General features: G+C 41.2%; 1 long non-coding RNA gene and 2 other non-coding genes across 10 annotated transcripts in view; all 3 read left to right on the top strand.

Moving 5' to 3' along the window:
* Positions 1 to 11,805: 11,805 nt before the first annotated feature.
* The window catches only part of LOC120397694, a 31,928-nt gene continuing 20,220 nt past the window's right edge, over positions 11,806 to 23,513 (top strand). For 3 of the 8 annotated variants that reach the window (XR_005593940.1, XR_005593939.1, XR_005593938.1), the window contains exons 1-6: positions 11,903 to 12,058; positions 16,251 to 16,377; positions 16,931 to 17,048; positions 18,212 to 18,316; positions 20,610 to 20,723; positions 21,392 to 21,478. This is a non-coding gene — a long non-coding RNA (uncharacterized LOC120397694). Of the gene's footprint in view, positions 12,059 to 12,985; positions 13,074 to 15,809; positions 15,857 to 16,250; positions 16,378 to 16,930; positions 17,049 to 18,211; positions 18,317 to 20,609; positions 20,724 to 21,391; positions 21,479 to 22,706; positions 22,726 to 23,513 lie in introns of those variants that run through there. The other 5 variants (XR_005593942.1, XR_005593943.1, XR_005593941.1 and 2 more) reach the window with 5 other exon arrangements.
* LOC120399739 lies at positions 16,755 to 16,839 on the top strand. Its single transcript, XR_005595336.1, has one exon. It is a non-coding gene; the product is annotated as a small nucleolar RNA SNORD87 (small nucleolar RNA).
* LOC120399737 lies at positions 20,448 to 20,528 on the top strand. The gene has a single exon (XR_005595335.1). It is a non-coding gene; the product is annotated as a small nucleolar RNA SNORD87 (small nucleolar RNA).

Below are 23,513 nucleotides of genomic sequence, written 5' to 3'. Positions count from 1 at the left end.
CAAAAGGCTAAAAAAGTGAAGTGCCACAGATTCTGTACCAGGACTGTGGTTTTTAATATATTAATGATCTGGAAGAGGGGTTGAGAATTAAAATGATAAAATGTTCAGATGACACAAAATTAGTTAGAACAGTGTTTTTCAAAGTTCGGGTCACAACCCAGTACTGGGTTGCAGCATGTAAGGAACTTGTAAGGCCTGTAAGCATGTAAAGCCTTGCTCAGCAACCCAGTGGCTCTGGTCAGCACAGCCGACCAGGACGTTAAAAGTCCCGGTGGCGGTGCTGCCCAGCTAAGGCAGGCTAGCGCCTACCTGCTCCAACACTGCGATGCACCCTGGTCCGGCTTCTAGGCAGGGGGGCCACTGGGCTCTGCAGGCTGCCCCCGCCACAAGCACCAGCTTCGCACTCCCGGCCAATGGGAGCTGGGGCGGAGGGGGGGCAGTGCCTATTCCTCTGACACCTATATGCTGAAACATCACTAAATTATTTAGTGGTGAGCAAATTGAATTTTTTTTTGGTTTGGGGGGGCCAACCTGAAAAATAAAAAAAATAAAAAATGGGGTTAGTTTAAACTGAAACTGATTTTTTTCCTGGCAAAAAAAATTAAATAGTAAGAATAATTTGTGTTGAATTAAATGTTTTGTTCAACCTAAAACTACATTTAAAAAAATAGTTTTGGGTTGTTTTCCAGTGTTTTTCAACCTTTGTTTTTTAATTTATAAATTAAATGCTGTTTTGAAACAAAGTTCAAACAATCTTTTGAAATGGTCAAAATGAAACACTTTGTAACAGTCAAAATGAAACATTTCAAAATGAAAAGTTAAAACATTTCTATTTGAATGGCCGAAATGAAATATTTAGAATTTTTTTAAACCCCCTTTCCCTCTTCCTCCCCCACCCCACATTGATCCAGTCAGTAATAAAATGCTAGTCAGGAATCATTAGTAATTTGGATAATTTGCACAGAAATTACTTTAGTACAGTTCACGTATTCCTAGTTTTGCGGGATTAATTTTCCATCTGATCAGAGCCAAAGTTTCTGGCATACATACCATGGACTTTTCAGAGATTTGGAACTTTGATCTTGAGCACAAGTATAAATGCTATTATTGTTTAAATGTGTATTAAAATAACCATCCCATCTGAAGTAAGAAGAATCCATATACAAATGTCATACACAATGACAATGCACTTATGCTTTGGATCATTTCCACTGGTCAGACATTAACTCCATTTTGATATGAGTAAGGGAAAATTCTACTACAAAGGCACATGGGCAACTTCCTTCCTGTTACAACCTAACTTCCTAGTATAGGCTCCTTGGGGACCTAGAAGATTTTCAGACGATCAGAACTATTCACCACTCTTAAACAGGGGGACATAATATTACTTTACTAATGTAATTTAAATGTGTAAGTACCGCTTCTATATCTTGACAGTTCAGAAGAAAAACATTATGTGTATTATATACAAAACATGTTAAGGTTGTAAAGTCAAACACCTGAAAGCTATGAAATGCCACAATTAAGACTGCACATGCAACATTAATGCAGCCCTCTGATGGACTGTTGGAGGCCTCAAAGTCCTGACACACCCATCTCAGGAAAGGAACAGTGGAGCAAAGTCCTCCAAGTGGCTACTCCTGGGAAAATTCTGCGCAACTGTGCATGCACATATTTCAAGGGCTGTGCATATTTTTTTGTGTGCAGAAAACAGCTTCTATTGAAAAGATGCTGCAGTTCCAACTTTTGCCCACCAGAGGGTTCTGTGGCACTAAAAGAGAGCAGCTGCTCCTGGCCAGCCCCAGCTACAACAGGGAAGATAAAGAGCCTGTAATGCCTTCTTCAGGCCAGGTCAGGAAACCGGGGATATGGGGAGATAGACAGCATGGGGCTTCGGTGGGGTCAGACAGGGGCTCATAAAGGCTAGTGGGAGAGGACAGAGTGGGGCAAGGACTGGATGGGAGTGGAGGCGCAGGACCATGGGCAGGGGAGGTGCAGAGCCACATGAACAGAGGGGGAGGGGATGAAAGGGTATGGCTGAGTGGGGCCACAGAGACACATGGGGATGGAGGGTGCAGGGACACATGGAGATGAGGGGAGGGGTCTGGCTGGCTGGCTGAAGGGGTGCAGTGACACGTGGGCAGAGGGGGAGGGGGTGCAGAGCTACAGGGGGACAGAGGGCAGCTGAGTGAGGGCACAGACACATGGGGACAGGGGAAGGGCATGCAGGGACACCTGGGGAGAGGGTGTCTGACTGGGGCTGGAGGGACCCATGGTGCAAGGACTGAGGTGCCTGACTGAATGGGAGAGACTAGGGGTCAGCCAGGGTCTGCATGGAGGACGCTCCCTAACAATCTCTTCCCACCCCGCCAAAAACCTGTTTCATACTTTCCCACCCATACCCAACAACCCTTCAAGTTCATACCCAAGCTCCTTCTCAGCAATTACTTCCCTCTCCCTCAGCTCCTCCATTACCCTGACTACCCCAAGCATTTGTACTGCTTTTGAGGGGTGTGGGAAATACAGTTATATAATGTAGTTTAAATGAATTATTACTCAGAGTTTTGTATTAATATGCCTAGTAAGGAAGCTATTTGTCAAAATCATTTTCTGAATCTTTTTTTGTTGTCTGTATTGTTACAGACATACTTGTTGACAGGTATTTTGAAATAAATTACCAAAATAATTGAAACTGGTGTGATTATATTGGGTTATTTGGACAAATAAAATATGCAGAATTTTTAATTTTTTGGCACAGAATTCCCGTAGGAATAAAGTGGCACAGAGAGACTGTGCAGGAAAGCAGCCCATCAGGGGAAGGCTTCAAGGGGCTAGCCAATCTGAGGGTTGCAGGCTAGTATAAAAGGAGCTGCAGAGTCAGTTATTTGCTGGAACCAGAGGTGTACAGGTAGTGCTCCTGACTGGCCAAAGGGAACTGCAACACTGTGGACAGCTCAGTGCTTGCAGGGACTGGGGGAATGAGAAAGACCAGAATACAGAAGAGCCCTGAGCCAAGGGTGAAGCACTGATGAAGACTGGGGCCAAGTGGAAGTAGCCAAGGGAACTGAAAGCAGTGTTGTTAAAGGGACATGTGTTAGTGCATGGCTGCTATCCTGGGTTCTCCCCCTTCTCCCGTAAAGGCTACTGGGGAAGTGGCCTACAATCAGACAGCGATAAACCCCAGGAAGGGGACTGAACTGGTAAGAGGCTGAGCTGGGACCAGAACAGACCAAGAGGGTGAAACCATTGCCTCCAGGGAGGAAGCCCTGGGGGTACACCCAATACCAGGATCAGCACTGTTTAAAGACTACAGGCACATCTGACCAGAGGGGGCTCACAAGAGGAGGGTGCCACCCCATTACAAGTCCACTTGCATATATGCATTATCACAGTCTTGTCCAACATCCCATAAGAAGTCTGTGGCATAGCCAAGAATAGAACCCAACACTACCCCACTGTTTTTAAAACAAGAGACTGTCCTTTCTCTTATTGCAGCCCTCTGCCTCATTCACTGGGTAGCCTATGTATTGAATCAGGAACTTAAGAAACTTGTGTTTTATTCCTGGCTCTGAGAAGGTGTGAGAGGTGCCAACTCTGGTTGGATGCATTCCTGGAAGCTACATCACATATTTAATTACAGATTAATCTTTAATTCCTAGTGACTTCAGGACAACCCTGAAGGGTGGCAACCCTCAGCAATTGTAGATGGTAAAGACATGCACAGAGATTTGACACATTCATTCTGAAAGGCAGTATGCTAAGCGGGTGAGGCATGGGTATGCCATACCTGGGGCCAGATTCTAGCTCTAACAGTGAACAGGGGCTATAAAGAAGGCAGAACAATCTGGAGAGAATTCTTCAGCACAGGGGCAGTGTGGGGCCATATCTGCAACTTATGCTTCATAGGCATAAGGGCAAGCCAGAGAGTGAGGTGAAGCACACATCTCTGCAGTAATTCTAGACTGGAGAGAATCTCACAGGTAGCTATGTAAGGCTGCTATAAGTTAGAGAAACTTGGGGGGGGGGGGGGCTGAAAATTTCAGTCTGAAAGGTTAGTTTGGCAAATTTATAAGTAAATGAAACCAGGCGCTTACAATGGAAAGTATTAGGCAATCTTGATCATAGCTATCACTACCAGCTCTACCTATAATACATATATGATGATCTGAGGGATCTGTCTGTACAATGTATTTATTATGTATGAGATTATGAAGTCTTGCCTCACCAATCTACTAGAATTCTTTGAGGGGGTCAACAAGCATGACGACAAAGGAGATCCAGTGGATATAGTGTTCTTAGATTTTCAGAAAGCATTTGACAAGGTCCCTCACCAAAGGCTCTTGAGCAAAATAAACAGTCATGGGATAAGAGGGAAGGTTCTCTCATGGGATTGGTAAATGGTTAAAAGATAGGAAACAAAGGGTAGGACTAAATAGCCAGTTTTCAGAATGGAGAGAGGTAAATAGTGACGCCCCCCAGGGATCTGAACTGGGCCCAGTCCTATATAACATATTCATAAACGATCTGGAAAAAGGGGTAAACAGTGAGATGGCAAAATTTGCAGATGATACAAAACTACAAAAGATAGTTAAGTCCCAGGCAGACTGTGAAGAGCTACAAAAGGGTCTCACAAAACTGGATGACTGGGAAACAAAATGGCAGATGAAATTTAATGTTGATAAATGCAAAGGAATGGACATTGAAAAACATAATTCTAAGTATACCTATACAATGATGGGGTCTAAATTAGCAATTACCACTCAAGAAAGAGATCTTGGAGTCATTATGGATAGTTCTCTGAAATCATCCACTCAATGTGCAGCGGCAATCAAAAAAGCGAACAGAATGTTGGGAATCATCAAGAAATAGATAAGACAGAAAATATCATATTGCCTCTATACAAACCCATGATATGCCCACACCTTGAATAGTGTGTGCAGATGTGGTCGCCCTATCTCAAAAAAGATATATTGGAATTGGAAAAGATTCAGAAAAGGGCAACAAAAATGATTAGGGGTACAGAACGGCTTCTGTATGGATAGAGATTAATAAGACTTGGAGTTTTCAGCTTGGAAAAGAGGCAACTTACGGGGGATATGATAGAGGTCTATAAAATCATGAGTGGTACAGAGAAAGTAAATAAGGAACTGTTATTTACTCCTCATAATACAAGAACAAGGGGCCACCAAATGAAATTAATACGCAGCAGGTTTAAAACAAACACAAGAAAGTATTTTTTCACGCAACATACTGTCAACCTCTGGAACTCCTTGCCAGAGGGTGTTGTGAATGCTAATACTATAACAGCGTTCAAAAGGGAGCTAGCTAGATTCACGGAAGATAGGTCCATCAATGGTTATTAGCCAGGACGGGCAGAAATGGTGTCCCTAGCCTCTGTTTGCCAGAAGCTGGGATTGGATGACAGGGCATGGATGATAACCTGTCTGTTCATTCCCTTTGAAGCACCTGCCATTGGCCACTGTCAGAGGACAGGATACTGGGCTTGATGGACCTTTGGTCTGACCCAGTATGGCCGTTCTTATGTTCTTTGTATCTTTATCAGTCTGAAAACTCCATTTTGAATATGGGGGTAAGTGAATTCTCTGTCTCTTTGCCTCCATGTTTTAAGGAATGATGGTAGTATGCAAGGGGATTGTTCATTAAAATGAAAGTAAACAGAACAAAACATGCAACTTGCAGAGAATAGTTGCCTAAAATTTTCCTGAAGGATTGTATATGTAACCTTGAGCAATGTATTCCCTCATGTGAGATGTTGAGGGAGACTTTCTAAAATCCTTGTAAAAAATGACAACTAGATACTAAGTTCAGCATTTCTGCTTTAACTTGCTAACATGAAGATCATTATTACAGTTTCACTTTTTCTGTCACATGATGCTGATTCAGCAAATTAATTGAAACCCCATTTACAGTACACTGTACACTCAAACCATATGCATTGCCAGTTTTATGTGAGGACTTTAAAAACTGTTATCATGTGTATTGCCCAAGTGCATAATGCACAAATATTGAGAAACCCCATTGCAGGTAACTGTCATTTTTATAATACTATTTTTTAAAAAACCTAATTGGTGACTATTAGACTATTAAATGTATTTCTTAACTGGCTGTGGTCTATAGGATTAAGGACATCTTGAAGAATCATTTAGAAAGCAGGGTGGATAAAAATCAATGATTTAAAAAAAATCAGATTTCTTTGATTTAAAATCGGATTTTTTTATGAAATAGGTTTTGAGGAAAAAACTATCTAAAGATAGTTTTAATTAAGATACACTATAGCTCAAAGATATCTCATCGTGGAATAGGGAGTATAGAGTCTAATTCTATAGTATGAGATAATATATTAATGTGATGTTTAAGAAAAGTTTTGTAAATGAGTTCCAATAGTTCATGGATTAGGGACCCAATCTTATGGAATTCCAGGGGCTTCTGTATAGATTAATTAGGTTAATCTTTCTATCTACCCAATGGGACTCAGTGCTCAGTCTAGAAGATACCATCAGAGATGCTTAGTTTTGCAGTTCTCAAACTGTGGATGTGTGTCTCCAGAGATAATAGCAAAAGTTTTTAAATAAATAATATATAGAGGTGAGAAATAACAGATTTCATCTCTATTGTCCCTCTTCAAATTTGTGTACACAGAGTCAATCCCTTACCTCTCTCTAAAAGTGAAAAGTTTAAAAAAAAATTGTTAGGGGCAGAATAGATCTGGACGACGAGAAGAAGTCTGGAAATAAATGTGAGAAGGGAAGGACAGGCAGTAGAAACAAAAGTGAAACTGTTTGAGCAGCATATTACAAAAGTCTTGAGTGTAGCTTTCATTGATTTGAGATTTACCATGCCATTCTCTCACTAGAAGGGAAAACTTATAATGGCAGCAGGCCTAAAAAAGACCCAGTTTGGGAATATTTTAATGAAGTTCCTCTACCTGCTGTGGGTAAGACAGGCATGCGTGCAAAATGCAAACAGTGCCACAAAGAAATGCAAGATCTAGTTGCCCGAATGAAACAACATCATGAGAAGTGTTCCTTCTCAGGAGGAAGCTGCATTGACGATAATGAAAGGAACATGTCTGAACATGCAGGATTTTCAGGTTTGTAAACTTTTATACTTCATACTTCTTTCTTAAGGACTGCCTCTCTTCCTTCTGGACTATTCTTGAATCCTCATGTTTGAGCAAAAAACAGAGTTGATACTCTATGGAACTATCATTTTAAATGCAGTTGTGATAAAAAATAAATAGCTGAAATAGGCAGATCTTCCTTTTACAATTTCACCTTTAAAGTAGTACTGAGTGTCAGTGAACGCAATGAGTAATACTATATGAGCAGTATGGTGGTAATAATTAAATAACTGCATTGATTTATTTTGTTTAGGAGAATCCATCCTCAACATACAGGATTCTGAAGACCATCCACCTTCAAGATCACCATCATTTTCTATAGTTTCAGAGTTATCTACCAATGACAGTGTTTTAGTCACATCATGTATGTCATATAGCCACAGTATATCACCTGTAGCAAAAAGAAAAAAAAAATCTCCATCACCCAGAAACAACCATAGGTAAATTTATGATAAGAACCAGCAGATTACAAAAAGAGGTAATTTATGAAAAAATTGTCTGGTTTGTTTATGCAACAAACTTTCCTTTCTGTATGACTGAGAACCCACACTTCATTAACATGGTTCAGTCATTAAGACCAGGATAGAGTCCACCTAACAGAGCAGATATTGCAGGCAAATTGCAGGATAAAGCATATGAAAGAGAAATTGAGTAGTGTGCAAAAGGTCTAGAGAGTGAAATTGTTAACATGAGTCTTGATGGGTGGAGCAATGTCCACAATGATCCTGTTGTATGTGCTCGTGTGACAACAGAAGAAGGTAATGTCTTGCTTACAGAAACAACCGATACATCAGGAAATGCACACACAGCAGAATACTTACAAGACGTAGCAGTAAAAGCTATAATAAACTGTGAAAAAAAGTTCAACTGTCTAGAATGCAGCTTGGTCACAGACAATACTGCAAATGTATCCAAGATGAGAAGAAATTATTTAGAAGAGAGCCCCAAGCTAATAACATACGGTTGCAGTGCTCATGTGATGCACCTCCTAGCCAAAGACTTCAGTGTTCCAGAAATAAAGGCCACTGTTGTTGAAATTGCAAAATACTTCCGTAACAACCACTTTGCAGCAGATGCTCTGAAAAAAGTAGGAGGAACCAAGCTAACTCTCCCACAAGATGTGCGATGGAACACAGTAGTGGACTGCTTTGAGCACTATATCAAGAACTGACCTAATCTAAGGACAGTTTGTGAACAAAATCATGAAAAAAATAGATGGCACTGTCACAGCCAAAGTTCTTAACATTGGGCTTAAGAAAAATGTTGAACACATGCTGAGTACCCAGAAGACTATTTCTGTATCCTTGAACAAAATGCAGGGAAATAGCTGTTTTATTGCTGATGCCGTTGAAATTTTGAAGGAACTGAGTGAGATCTTAAAAAGAGAAATATGCAATGACAGAGTTAAATTACAAGCATTAAAAAAATGAATGGGACAAGCACCATCTCCAGTTCTTTTTCTTGCAAATATTCTCAATACTCAGTACCAGGATCAAACCTTAACTGCTGAAGAAGAGGAGTTGGCTATGACATGCACATCTAGCAATCATCTCTCCATAATGCCACCTATAATAAACTTCAGAGCTAAGGGTGAACCATTCAAGAAGTATATGTTTGCTGATGATGTTTTAAAGAAAGTCTCACCAGTGAACTGGTAGAAGTCACTTAAGCACTTGGATTCAGAGACTATTGAAGTGAATCTCACTTTTAACAGCAGTAGCTTCTTCTGCCAGTGTAGAAAGAATATTTTCTTCCTTCGGACTAATTCATTCCAAATTGAGAAATTGTTTGGGACCTAAAAAAGCAGAAAAGATTGTTAATAATCTGGAAAAGAAAAACAAACAGGAAAATGAAGGTGAAGACAACTGAGTTAGCTGCAGAAGCCAATATTTTAAGTTTCTCATGTTGACATGGCTGACATAGTCGATTTAATTTTTTTTAATATTTAATTTAACTCTTTTAGTTAAAAACAATTGAAGAAAAACAAACCTGATTAAAAAAAACGAATGTTTAAATTCAAAAAAATTCATATGATTGTTTTGTTAAAATATTATAGATTTGCTGTTGAGGAAAAAAAATCCAGAAGACATAACATTGTTGTTTTAGTTAAATAAAACAATTTAAATGTCTGTCTGGTGATGTTCTTCTCCTAATACAGTATGGCAAGAAAATCCTCTAAATATTAATGATTAACCTGTTGAACTGGAGATAGTTCACCTCCCAATGACTTCATAAATATCTGCTTCAATTACATATAGTAAATGAAATAACCAAACAATCATTCATTTTCTAATACAGCTGTAAAACTAATCTGAAAAGTTTTCAAAATAAATCACTTTTAAAATATATAGTGTCTACCTTCTAAAAATGAAACCTACATCTATGAGTTGTGAAGAATATGTTTTAAGGTTGTAACAATCAACAAGAATGCACTTTTATGTAGCAATCCATGATTGAATTGAGTCTTCCTGACTAGTGGATTTAAATAGTGATTTAAATCAAATTGAAGCACTTTCTAACAAAAAGTGTTTCATTCTGCATGCTTTTTCTTTAGTAATGTGAACAAATGTGGCCTTACTACGAAATAAAGCCAATCCCAAAACATGTAATGCAATGTATAGTAAATGCAATGGGTGTGTGTGTGTGTGTAATATTACAAAGGTTTTTTGTATAACTTTGGATGTGTGGTACACCCTAACTTAGCATAGTTTTGCTTAGCCACACCATCACCGGTTCATTCACCTGCACGTCCACCAATGTAATATATGCCATCATATGCCAGCAATGCCCCTCTGCTATGTACATCGGCCAAACTGGACAGTCTCTAAGGAAAAGGATAAATGGACACAAGTCAGATATTAGGAATGGCAATATACAAAAACCTGTAGGAGAACACTTCAACCTCCCTGGCCACACAATAGCAGATCTTAAGGTGGCCATCCTGCAGCAAAAAAACTTCAGGACCAGACTTCAAAGAGAAACTGCTGAGCTCCAGTTCATCTGCAAATTTGACACCATCAGCTCAGGATTAAACAAAGACTGTGAATGGCTTGCCAATTACAGAACCAGTTTCTCCTCTTGGTTTTCACACCTCAACTGCTAGAACAAGGCCTCATCCTCCTTGATTGAACTAACCTCGTTATCTCTAGCTTGCTTCTTGCTTGCATATATAAACCTGCCCCTGGAAATTTCCACCACTTGCATCCGAAGAAGTGGGTATTCACCCACGAAAGCTCATGCTGCAAAACGTCTGTTAGTCTATAAGGTGCCACAGGATTCTTTGTTGCTTTTACAGATCCAGACTAACACGGCTACCCCTCTGATACTTGACATAGTTTTGCTGTATGCCAAATAAAAAATACTTAAGTAACAAAATCTAAAGTCAAAGTAAGTTCTTAAAAGTCAAGTAAAAAACGGTCTTAAAAAAAATCCTGTTCATATATGACTTACTCTTTACCTTATTTTGTGTTTTAGGCTTATTTTGTTTATAGCAAATTATTAGGGTGTTTCCCACACCCCTCAAAAGCAGTACAAGATGCACACTCCGGGACCTACTTTTATACAGTTACAGGACAAATTACTTATCCCTAACGTAGGGAAGTACAGCCCCTTGGCTCATTAGGGTGCTGTCTCCCCTTTGATCATGTTGTTTCAAATAGATAGATCTATCCATCATGCTGTCCTTTTGACCCTGTCTTCAAGATGCACCTGCCTGTTCCTTGTTATGTCTGTGGCATATCCTGATGTCATCTTAGCACAAGTTCCTCCTTTTAGCACTTATATGTGGATGCACCTGCTTCTAACAACCCTCTTCTCACCAACTTCTGTGAGTGAGGCCTGCCTCTGGCTCACAGCCCAGCTTCTGCTTAGCAATACCTGGAAGTACTTTTGTTCAGACTGGGCCATTAACACAAAAGTTTGTTTCAGTGCCTCATCTTACTACAGTTTCTTCTCTAGCTTGTCGCTAAACAGAGCTAACATGAAGACAGAATTAGTAGCACACCTCTGCAGAGGGGTGAGTCCTTCAGTAATTCAGTCGAAGGCATGGCACAACACACTGGGATAACAGAGAAGCCTACAACCCCAACAGCCCCAGTAATTTGAAGGATGAGGTAGTGGCTGCAGTACACGTGTAGGGGTGAATTTTTAATCCCCCCCACCCCGCTCACTGTATTTGCACGTGACTTGCCTACAGCTGCCCCAAGGGCCTGGTCCTCCCCGCAGCCTAGGCAGCCGCTGTGCGCGAGCTCCTGGCGGCTCCGTTTCAAACAAACGGGTGACAGGATTCCGTTCACACGCCCACGCCGGCCTGGGGCACCTGAGGGACCGTTCCCCACGCTGGCAGCTGGCTTGGGGCAGCCTGTCCGAGCCGCTCCTGGGCGGGACTCTCGCGGCCTGCGCTGCTCGGCGAGGCGCCCTCACAGCGGGCCCAAGGCATAATGACAACACAGCTCCCCAAATCCCCACGCGGGGCGGGAGCCAGGGCCGCAAGCTCCAAGGAACCAAGCGGGAATGCAGGTCCCGCCGCACGTTTAACGGTCACGAGCTGACCCCGCCCACCTGGCCGGCCTTGCCTATGCCTAGTCAATGTACGTGTGTGAATGGTAGAACACCGTGGCGACTGCGCATGCGCAGAATCTGCAGACGGGGAGGGGCGGAGCTCGGCACTGCGCAGGCGCATCTCTGACATCCAGTTCCCATTACTTTAGTGGGGCGGGTTCAGGATGCTGCGGAGCAACACAAAGCCTGGCCGAGATTGGCGCTCTGTCATACCTCCGGTCACGTGAGGCGAACGGAATCGGCGTTTGTCACGTGGCCCTATCTGGGCTCGTTTTAAGTGGAAGGAATTCAGTTCCTCCTTCCGTTTCTTCTGTGGGTGCGCGCGAGGGAGCTGGAGAGCGGTCAGCGGCCCACGAGGTGCGGGACTAGGGATGGACCAGCGGTCTGGGCTGAGGGGATCCTGTGGGTGGGGGAGGTCTGTGCTTGCGGGGGGAGTTCTCTGGTGGGTGTGCGTGTGGGGTGGATATGTGTGGAAGGAGGGGTTAAGGGGAGGGAGGGGGTGAAAGCAGGAATGGTGGTCTGTGTGTGGGGAGGATGTGTGTGTGGGGGGGAGGAGGGACTAGGGAAGGCTGGGGGTGAAGGCAGGGATGGGTGGTCTGTGGGGGGGAGGGGCTAAGGGCAGGCTGGGGGGTGAAGGCAGGGATGGGTGGTCGGGGGGGGAGTGGTTAAGGGGAGGTAGGGGGTGAAAGCAGGGATGGGTGGTCTGAGGCGGGGGAGAATGGGTATGTGTGGGATAGTCTGACCAGACAGCAAATGTGAAAAATCGGGACGGGGATGGGGGGTAATAGCCTATATAAGAAAAATCCCCCAATATTCGGAGTGTCCCTATAAAATCGGGACATCTGGTCACCCTAGTATGGGAGGAGGGATTGGGGGCTCTGTCTGTGCTTGCTGTGTAAGAGCTCATTAAGGTGGTTGGGTGGCAGTTGGCTCGAGTGTCTTAGTGAGGCAGTTGGTGTGTGTCACAGCAATGGCCCTGTGGCCAACTTGCCAGCACCTGCATGTCTCTGGCGGGCTGCTAATGTAGTGTGAGGCCACTGAGACCGTCTCCCTAGAACCTGAGTGTTGCAGAGCCCAGGGAGTAGTTTCGAGCCCTGCGTGAAGCATAGATACCCTGGATATGCCTCTAAGGTCTTGGATGTAGAAAGCACTGTTAACTCTGAGAGCCTCCTACTGGATTCCAAACAAAAACTTAACTGGACTCATTGTTAATTGTCACTCTGGCAATTCCATTGCAAGTATCACACTATTTGATGTTTTTCTTTCATACCCGGTTGCTGGCAGCAAGAAGTTTCATGAGACTCTCTACAGAGAAGACATTTCCAGTTATATCACTATAATGTGCCAGAGCTGGTCAACACTACAGAGTTAGGTTGGTTTAACTATATTGCTCAGGGTGATTTCACACCCTATGCGATGTAATTAAGCTGAGCTAAGCCCCGTTGTAAACACCACTAGGTTGATAGATGAATTCTTCCACTGAGCTAGCATCCCTTGAGCGGTGGATTTACTACAGTGACAGACGAACCCCTTCTAAAACTGTAGTACGTCTACACTACAGCAATGCTGCTGTAGCATTTCTAGTGTGGACATATTTTAGTTAACTGGTGCAAGTTGTATGTAGATGAGGTTTGTATCTCAATGTATTAATTTGGATGGTGGTTTTATGTGTGTGTGTTGTATGCCAAACAATCTTTTGATCACTTAAAATGAGGGGTTTTCCCCCTCAGGGGCTATTTTGAAGTTAAAGAAAAAATCACAAACTCCAGGCCCTGATGGTTATAGTATCAGCTAAGCAAGTTTAACTTGGGTGGGATAGATTACTGTTTAGCAAACCAGTTTTGGTGTAGCTGTGCAGTATTTTTTAGTGACCCACATCATTTTTGTAATGCTACCATTTAGTGGTATTTAAAATATGAATAGGGAAAAGTAGAATAGGAAACAAAGTTAAATGTTTGCAAACATCTGTTGTCTGAGATCAGGAGTACCAAGCAATTAGAGTAAGTATTTCAAGAACAATACTTTGTTCTATTACTTTGAATTAGAAATCTGATTTGGGCAAAAAATCAAAACCAACTTGTTAAATCCCCTGACTGCAAAGGAGACTAAATAGTGTACAGTACTATTGCTTTAAGAATAAATTGTATAACAAAAATATCTACAAGCCATGGGGAAAAGAATTAATTCCAACCTAATTTGTTGGAAATCGTCTTTGAAATTAACTAGTAAACTGCCCTCTATTTCACATAAGCACCCAGTATACTTTTCTATAATGATAGAACAAATATTGAGTGAGAAGATCTTCAAATTCTTAAACAAAATGATTATAGAAGATCACATCGGTTTATTTTAAAAAAGCAGCAAAGAGTCCTGTGGCACCTTATAGACTAACAGACGTATTGGAACATGAGCTTTCGTGGGTGAATACCCACTTCGTCAGATGCATGTGACTACTCCCTATTCCTGCTTTTACAGATCCAGACTAACACGGGTATCCCTCTGATACTATTTTAAAAAAGATACCCTTCTCCAGGGGTCGGCAACCTTTCAGAAGTAGTGTGCTGAGTCTTTATTTATTCACTCTAATTTAAGGTTTTTCATGCCAGTAATACATTTTAATGTTTTTAGAAGGTCTCTTTCTAGAAGTCTATAATATATAACTAAACTATTGTTGTATGTAAAGTAAATAAGGCTTTTAAAATGTTTAAGAAGCTTCATTTAAAATTAAATTAAAATGCAGAGCCCCCCAGACCGGTGGCCAGTACCTGGGCAGTATGAGGGCCACTGAAAATGAGCTTACATGCCGCTTTTGGCACACGTGCCATAGGTTGCCTACCCCTGTCCTACTCCCTCATCACATTAAGTTTATTATTACTAAATGTTTAAATTGCAGTAGCACCTAAAGACCGCAGTGAGGTTGGATCCCATTATGCTAGGCACAAAAAGTTGACAGCAGTACAAGTCTGAATAAGACCTGGGGGCATACACCCCAAATAGCCATGTTTGCCTTGATTGCTGGGGAGCTTGCTAGCACTGAGAGAGAAAGAAACCCTCAATTCTAACAAATGTTATACAGATAACCAACTTCAGTTTTCATTTTATGGTATGCAAATACAATTTCAGAAATTCTGCTACTTGTGGGGTTCTAAACGAGAAGAAAGTTGATGTGATTGTTTTATAAAGTACTTTTTAAAATATAGTGTTAAAGTCCTGAGAGATGAGCTGCAGGTTTCTTGGTTTCTCTTTGAATGTCTAATTACGCAAGTATTGACAATTACAATGAAAATGAGAGTTTAGAAATCAGCTAGTTCTTTCAGACTTCTGGGACCTTGTACAATATCTATGGCAGAGAAGCCAGGAAGTATGTAATTTTAACTAAACTTAAATTCTAATCTTGACACAATTTAAAAAATGGAGTGAATGTAATTTGCACTTTAAAAATAAAAAATGGGCAGATGACCTGCTAACATGTCTTATATACACTCTGATTTGAAAGGATAGAGTTTCTAGTGGAAATGAACAGAGGTCATTTCCTATTATGCCCTCCTCATAACTACATCTCCCACCATTTGAGACTAATCAGATGTGATTATAGCTGCACTAACACTTTATTTTCAACAAATTGCTTTGTTTGATTGCAAATTAAATAGCTAATTTCTTATTTGAGACTTGCTTTAAGACACCTAGTTTATTTTACTACAGTTTGCATATGTTCTGTGAAATTGAGCTGGATTTCATTAGGCAATAGAAGACATTTACTATCGGCAAATCATCTTTATTGATTATTTTGAGTTATTTTTAGTCTTTCCAAGTCTTCCAGATGATGATAAATTGGACAGCTAAATAACCTTACTGCTGTTGATATGTCTTCATAAATCATTTTCATCAGCAGCTGGGTGTCCAAATTGTAATGATAAATTGCCCCTTTGTCACTGGGGAGTTTGATTAGAGAGTTGTCCGGTGGTCCTGACCATGCCCTTTCCATAGTATAGTGACATACTTAAGAGCAGTAGTTGTCTGGGGACTCCATTGTAGTGGGATCTTGGTTTGGTAGTCTCAGAGGCAGCATAATCTTGGTAAGAGTTCTGACCTTGAATTGAACCTTCAGGGAATGTGCCATTGTGCTTACATGGAGACCTGTGCTCCCAAAGCGAGGTAAATATAACCTTTAACCTTAGTTCATCTTTCATACTTGTCAAACCCAACTGGACAAAAAAAGCAATGGCTACTCATTAGGAATATCATACGCTTGTAAAATCAATAACTCTGCATAGTGGAACATGCTTAAATACATAGACTTACCCACAACACATTCTTTTAATGGGCAAAATATTAATGCCTTCTGTTCAACCACTTTTTGTCTCTTAAAAAATTGTGACAATTTACTGAACTTATCCCAGAACTCGCTTCATGAAAATGATTTAATATTGTCACTGGGATCAGTGTTGCTTCACTGATATAATAATCCTTTTGGCCCGTTTTCCAAGTGAATGATGAGAATTCCGTTCCTGTCAACTGTTCAAAATGTCTGGAACTTTTTTTCTTTTAGGTAATGAGGATAGAGACAGCAGTTAGAATTTGTTTCTGATGGTATTGCAAGTTTCCTGTCTGGAGTCTGCTATGCTACTCCTTTGTAACCAGCAAGCTGTCACGTGAACTGTTAAATAACTAAGGCTGTGAGTATATTGTTGGGATTTTTTTCTTACTGTAAATACACAGTGCTTGGAGAGCTTCTGCAAGCTAGCAACTAGGAAGCTGTTTTCTGTTAAATCCAGACCCAAATCATTGTGGTTTTGAACACTTTGATTTTAGAGGGGGCAAAAGAACAAGATGGCAGTGAGGAAAAACCCTTACTTGTTAATTCTGTTATTCATGTCACTGAGTGTTCCGTCTTAACAAATGCAAATTACTTTAAAATATGCACCTACATGTTGGCAAACTGTCCTGAGTGGCTGAGATGCTGGGCAAAGTGCCCAGGTGCATGTGTTTTCATAGCTTGAAGTTAGCCTTCTTCCATGCAGTAATAACTGTATCAAAGATAGGAAGAGTTTTCACTGGCATAATGATGATTTCCTTTTTGCCGTTTACCCAACTGAATGTATTTTGTTGATGTATATTTCTGAATCTGAGATGCCAGCACATCTGCTAAGTAAATCAAATAACGAGGAGTTTGTAGAATCCAGTGGTCTGTGTGGATTTCTAATTTATTTTTTCCCCTAAACACCACAGATGAGCGTCGGCCTCAGAGGATTTTGTTGCTCTGTCCAGAAATCCCTATATCGTGAGATGGGCTTTCAAATGCTGCTTACCTGAATGAAGCCTGACAGCTCTCACCTGAACTGCTGAGGTAATTTAAATGCTTATCTTTTACATCTCAGTATTAAGGTACTAGAGGATTTGTTGAGAAGCTTATTCCATAGACAAGTAATAAATTAATCAGATAGTAGAGTTATTCTGAACAAACAGAATAAATCCCAGAATACTCAGGTACAAGCTGCTCTCTTTAGAAACCAGAGCACAAAGATAGCTACACTTCACCTGACCATTCATCCCCATCCAACACTGATGGATTCCACACAGTGACAAGTATAATTACCACACTTGTGACTAAAAATGTGGAGGTAACTCATTTCTTAAATGGTTCTGAAGCTAACAAACAGTCTGAACCTTTAATTCTAGTAAAGAGATTTATGTAATAACGTGGGAACTGATCTTCAGACTGGCTTGCTTTTGCAGTTAGAATGACTTGCTGGAAAAAAGTATGATTAATTTTGTGGATGCAAAATTAACCCCCTGTTTGAAGGCCGGGTTTAACTTACCCCTGGTCTACTCTAGGGGTGGGGGGGATCGATCTAAGATGTGCAACTTCGGCCATGAGAATAGCATAGCTGAAGTCAACGTATCTTAGATTGACTTACCTCCCCTCCTCACAGCGCGGGATCGACAGCCGTGGCTTCCCCCCGTCGACTCCGCTTCCGCCTCTCGCCTCGATGAAGTTCCGGAGTCGACGGGCAGCGTGTTCGGGGATCGATTTATCGCGTCTAGACGAGAAGCGATAAATCGATCCCTGATCACACTACCCGCCAATCTGGCGGGTAGTGGATGTACCATTATAGTACTGGGATGCCTATTTTATACTTCTAAAGAAATGTCGCTATATTAATATTTCCTTTGTGATCAAATACTTAGTTTTAGTCTCATTAAATGCTCATCATAGACGGGAAGTTGCTTTGTTGGCATAATTTTTCTTTGCCATCTACCCAACTGATTGTTTTGATAATGTATCTGAAAATGCCAGCCAAACACAGAATAAACCAAAAAGTGCCTGTGGATCAAATTCATTTCTTTAAAATTTTCTTTAAAATAGTGACAATTGAGTCAGTTGTGATGTTTGTTTATTTCAAATGTTTTTACAAGTCCCATGTACTTTGTGTACAGCCAGCAAAATGTCCTATCAATTGGTAAAGTAGTAAAAATGAGTCTGTTGCTTTTCTTTGATATCAATACCAGAAATCAGAATCCAGTAAGAGTCAAATCTTCATCTGATGAAAATCTGCACAGAATTGGTCCATGATGCTTTTCCATGATGTCCCTGACACTTGTCCCTGACAGCAGGTAGAGGATCTTGGGGGACAATTACTGCACTGGTGGGGTGCAAAATAAACTTTATTAAGAAAATATAAAAACGGGGAAAATTCAATAGTGAGGGGTATGGGGTTTGTTAAGGTAGACAATTGGGGAGGGGTTTCTTTTAGTGAACAGTATAGGGGGTTTCAATAGTGGGGATACAGTAGGATACAATACAGAGGGTAACACATTTATATTTCTGTGTTAATTGAACAGGTAGCTAACAATTTCTATGTAAAGGGTGTGTTACAGCAGCATATAACCAACTAACAGTTATGGATAAAATATGTTAAGTAGCAACAATTTTAGGTAAAAATGTCAGTGGTGTAAATGTAGAATGTGAGGTGTATCAGAGAGAAAAAGGGTAACCAATGGGGTTTTATGCTAGATTGGGAAGAGAAGCACGTGGTGGAGCAGAGAGCAAAGGCAGAGGTGCTGCGGGGGGAGATTTAAACTTGGAGAGAGAGAGCAGAGAGACTGCAACAAGTCAGGGAGACACAGAGAACAAACAGGCTGTAAGTGACTGGGGAAGCCCGGGGGGAGGGGCGGGGGGGGGCTGACAGTGGGAAGACAGACTTAATCACAATTATACAGAACACAGCAAAATCTTATCTATGATCTAACTTAACCAAGACTACACAAATTAGCAAGCAACAGAACACAATGCAACAACTTCTTAAACTTAACTTACAGAGCACAATACAAACAATTCTCTAAACCTAACTTAACCACAGCTATGCAAAATGAAATTACCACTTATCTAGACTAAAGGCTAAACCTAACCTAATGGGTGCACCTTGTGCTAGGGGTAGTTTCAGAGGGCAGAGTGGTGTGTGCCCAGGATACAGCCCCAAAGGGGGGGGGGTGACTGCAGCAGTGGGACGACTGCAAGCCTGCAGCCCAGGAAGGCACAGCTCAGCAGTGGCACAGGCTTATTTCTTAGCAGCAAAGGCGCTGCAGAGCAAGAAACAGATCAGTTACAGAACACAGACCACGGAGTTAACTTGGGTCTGTCTGCTGGGGAAACAAGGCCAGCAGCTAGGACAGGGGGAGTTTGCAAGAGGGAGTTCTTTCCAATCCCCAGGACAGCAGCAAGCACAGAGACAGGAACAGCGGCAGCATCAGAGGATGCAGAGAGGACTCGATTCGCTTACAATAATCAGGAGATCTCCAGGCAAAATTCGTTGTTCGTGGGAGGGGAGTTTAAAAACGGGGGTATGCTCAAAAACAAACGAGAGCGGGGAGAGGGCCCCCCAAAGACCCCTAGCTGATCAGACCAGGTGGCAATGCAGGAACCTCTCCGAGGTCTGATCAGAAAATGTCTGGTTATAAAGGCAAACTCAGGCAGCTTCCCGCCAGTAACTTTGATTGGTTCCCCTTGTTAGAGGGGAGGAGAGGAGACTTCAGGTGAGCACAGACATGCCTAGGCAAGTTTCTGAGCCACAGGTATGACTCATATGCTCAGCTATTTGGCCTTTTCAGATCTTGCATTCTGGGCAGTGCCCCCTATACTGAGCCCAGGTTTAACAAGGTGATAACAGGACCAGCCCTTTGAACAGGGCAGTGGTCCCACTTAGCACGCAGCACAAGTGGCCCTCCCTTTCAGAAGGGCAGTGGCCCTGGTAAACAACTTAACAGCCAGGGAGGGGCGGCCACAGGAGGAGAACAAAAACAAAATGGAGTAAGGGGACAGCTGTAAGAAACAAAATGGAATAGGGGGGAAAGCTGTAACAGACAACACTATGTTGGCTTTCACCAGCTGAGGATCTGGCTTAGTGGTCAGGGGCTTCATTAGGCCAGCAGCTGGGAAGCTGTTCCTATTTTTATCCAGCCCCTGTCATTGTAGTGATCTTTTTTTATTTCTGTTACAGCAATCTAAAAGATAAGTTGGAAACTGGAATGGGGGCAAAAAATTGTACTAGTTTTGTGGTTTTATATTGCAGAAAATAATTGAAATTCAAGTCCTTTAAAATATATGCATTACACAGGGGCAAAATGACATACTGCAGAAATATAGTTCTTGTCCAGATTATCATGCCACACATACTGCAGGAAGACAAGTTCTCGTATTAAAATTAACTACCTTTCATTAAATCAGCACCTCAGACAACGTGATGTTACTGGCATAATGATGATTTCCTTTTGCCGTTTACCCATCTGAATGTATGTTGATGTATATGTTCAAATCTGAGATGCCAGTAAAGGTTTGGATAAGCTTGGTAACTTAGTTTGTCAGCATGATCAGTTTTATACACTTTTTTTATTTCTGCAATTTTTTCAGTGGGAAATACCTTCGTTATGTGATTTGCTGAGCTCAGATACATTCAGAAATGCCATGTTCTTGACTTTGTCCTGCTCTTTGCAGCCAGCAAGACGTTGTTTGAATTCTCTTGAGGTAAGTTGGAGGGGAGTATTGTTTTTGTGATGCCTTTGTATATATCTCTATGCTGAAAAGAATTAAACCTAGCACAGCTAAAGTAAGTAAAAGTCTAGGTTAAAATATGTGAACCAACACAACAAATGAGTCATGGAGAGCAGTCCTTTAAAAGTTGTGAGGCAATAGCCCTCTGACCATTCTGGGTGAGGACTCAAAAGCTTGAACAATCTTTCAGATGATTCGGTCCAACTTAAAACTAATTTCAGAAACTTTCATGTGACTATAAAAGGAAAATATAGTTGATTTCAAAGTTAGCCAGACCATCTTGAGTTCCAAATGTTTGGGTTACATGTGATCATGTTAATATTTCTTTGAAAAAAGAGAGGTTTAAATAAAGACAAAGGATCTAATTTTGTGGAACTGAACCTCTTAAATTGTATCGTGATAGCCTCTTCCCCATACGCATAATTGTTCACGAGATGACTAATAAGCTTAATTTTAGTTTTGGGTGGCAGACTGTTGCTTTGATGGCCTAATGATGATTATCTTTTGCCGTTTACCCATCTGATTCTTTCTGGAGAAAAAATCCGAGTCTGATGTGCCATCTTAATTTTGAGTTAGCTAGATTACATAAACTGTGAATCCAATTTACCGGTAAGTGTATTTCTTATGCCTTTTCTTTGCAGAACAAGAATTTACTCAACCGTGGTGTTAAATATGTTGTCTAATGTGCAGTTAACTTGCAGCTACCAAGAAGTCATACAGTTTTCAAGGTATTTTGAATGTTTCAGGAACCAATCTTTCTGTCGTATCTCTGTTTTATTTTGATATTTTCATATTTTAACTGGATCCGAAAGATATTATCAGTCTGAATTGATATATAATGAAAACTGATCAGAACCTTCTCTAGAGCAGGTTCTTTATTGTAATTAAACAACATTGCTGAGTACCCCCCCCTTTTTTTTTGAGAGAGAGAGAATTCTTATTAGCCTTCAACTTAATTCTAAAATACAAGGTAACACTGTCGATTTCTGATTTTAAAAGCAGTTACTTTTAACCTGCTGTCCCAAATGTAATAAATCAGTCTTTTAAAGGTAAATGTTTTGCTCATAAAAGATGCTAGATTGACAGCTCTAGTGCTTGAGGGGTGTGTGTGTGGTTTTTTTTTTTTTAAATCCAGAGGCCAGGCATAATGTGGGCAGTAGCAATATGAACTTTTCTAATCCCAGCCTGAGTTGACTGGAGGACCACTGGGGTGAAGAGGGTAATTGTGTTCACCCCCATTCGGATCTTGTCCTTTGCTTTGCCTGACAACAAGCATGCAAGAGATGATGGTGGTTTTGAAGTGCAGCCCCGTCTGCAAGAAATGATCCTGAAACTAACCAATTGTGTGGTGCTGACTTAGTCTTTTTATAAAGGCAAAGGGAAAATTCAAAAGCAAATTCAAGGTACTATTACTAATAGATTACCAAGAAAATCTTCCAATTACAGGACACTTTCTCTCCAAAGGCACAATGTTTACTTGGTTATAGCTACCTCCCTTCATAGTGAGGATAGCCTGCTATGCAATCTCCAAAAGACCCAACTTAGACTTATTAAAAAAACAAACAAAAAACCTTGCATTAACATGCTGGCAACAACTCCACACTTCTGTATGAATAACCTTTTTTACATCAAATCAAAAGCTCACTAATCTGAGACAGCTCCTCAACATTACATCTGTTTCCAGTTTTCTCAATGTCATTTTGTCCATCTTTATATCATTTTCTTCAATCTTGCAATGTTTCTGGCCACTCGGCCTTCAGCAATGAAAATTAATCTCAGCTGCTTGCTGTAACCATTTCTGCAAAAAGTCTGTTTCACACAATATCCTCATACCTACATTTCACTTCTCTTCTGGTGCATAATTTATTTCAATTTTTGTTTCATTATATCTATACAATTCAGTTCTCATTCCTTCTGAGTTTGAAACTGATTCCCTTCACCACATCTACTTCTCAGGCATGTTGTGGGAGGCAGCCCTGTGAGCCAGGGAAAAAGATGAGTGTGTTCTGTCATTCTGCACCAAATGATCTGTGGGAGTATAGGCATGTACTGTACATACAGGTATGGACTGACCTGAAAAAGCATAAATTTATTTAACTTCTTGTGGTCAAATGTGGAAGTGAGTTTCAGTTTTCATCTTGATGACTTTTCACTAGTAGATTAATAACTTGTCATTCTAATTATAAGAGGCAGCACTGTCTAGTGCCTAAGGGCACTGGACAGGGAGTCAGGAGACCTGGATTCTATTCCTGACCTGTATGACAGTAGGCAAGTTACTTCACACCTCTGTTTCCCCTCCTATCCTGTGTCTCTTCTGTTTACCGGGCCGGCTCCAGGCACCAGCAAAGGAAGCATGTGCCTGGGCAACCAATAGAAAGGTGTGGCGGCACGTCCGGGTCAGGGACGGGTTCTTCGGCAGCAGCTCAATCACTCCTCTTCAGACTTCAGCGGCGGGTCCTTCAATTATATCATTTCCCCCCCACCCCGCCACTTGGGGTAGCAAAAAGCTGGAGCCGGCTTTGTCTGTTTAGACTAGAGTGTGAGCTTGTCAATGCAGGGACTGTCCCATATTAGGTGCTATACAAACAATGGGGCCCTAACTTCACTTTAAGGCCTATAGGTGCTACTGGCATACAAATAATAAAATAGCTATCATACCTCTAATTGTGTCTGAATAAAAAATATAGTTGTACATACTAAATGGTTTTTAAACATACACATGTACAGTTTTTATGAATTACTTTTGACATTGTATGTGGTTGA

The sequence above is a fragment of the Mauremys reevesii genome, linkage group 2 (assembly GCF_016161935.1).
Source record: "Mauremys reevesii isolate NIE-2019 linkage group 2, ASM1616193v1, whole genome shotgun sequence".
Taxonomy (NCBI): Eukaryota; Metazoa; Chordata; order Testudines; family Geoemydidae; genus Mauremys; species Mauremys reevesii.
The sequence above is the reverse complement of the archived record's forward strand: the minus strand, read 5'-3'. Positions and strand labels throughout refer to the sequence as shown.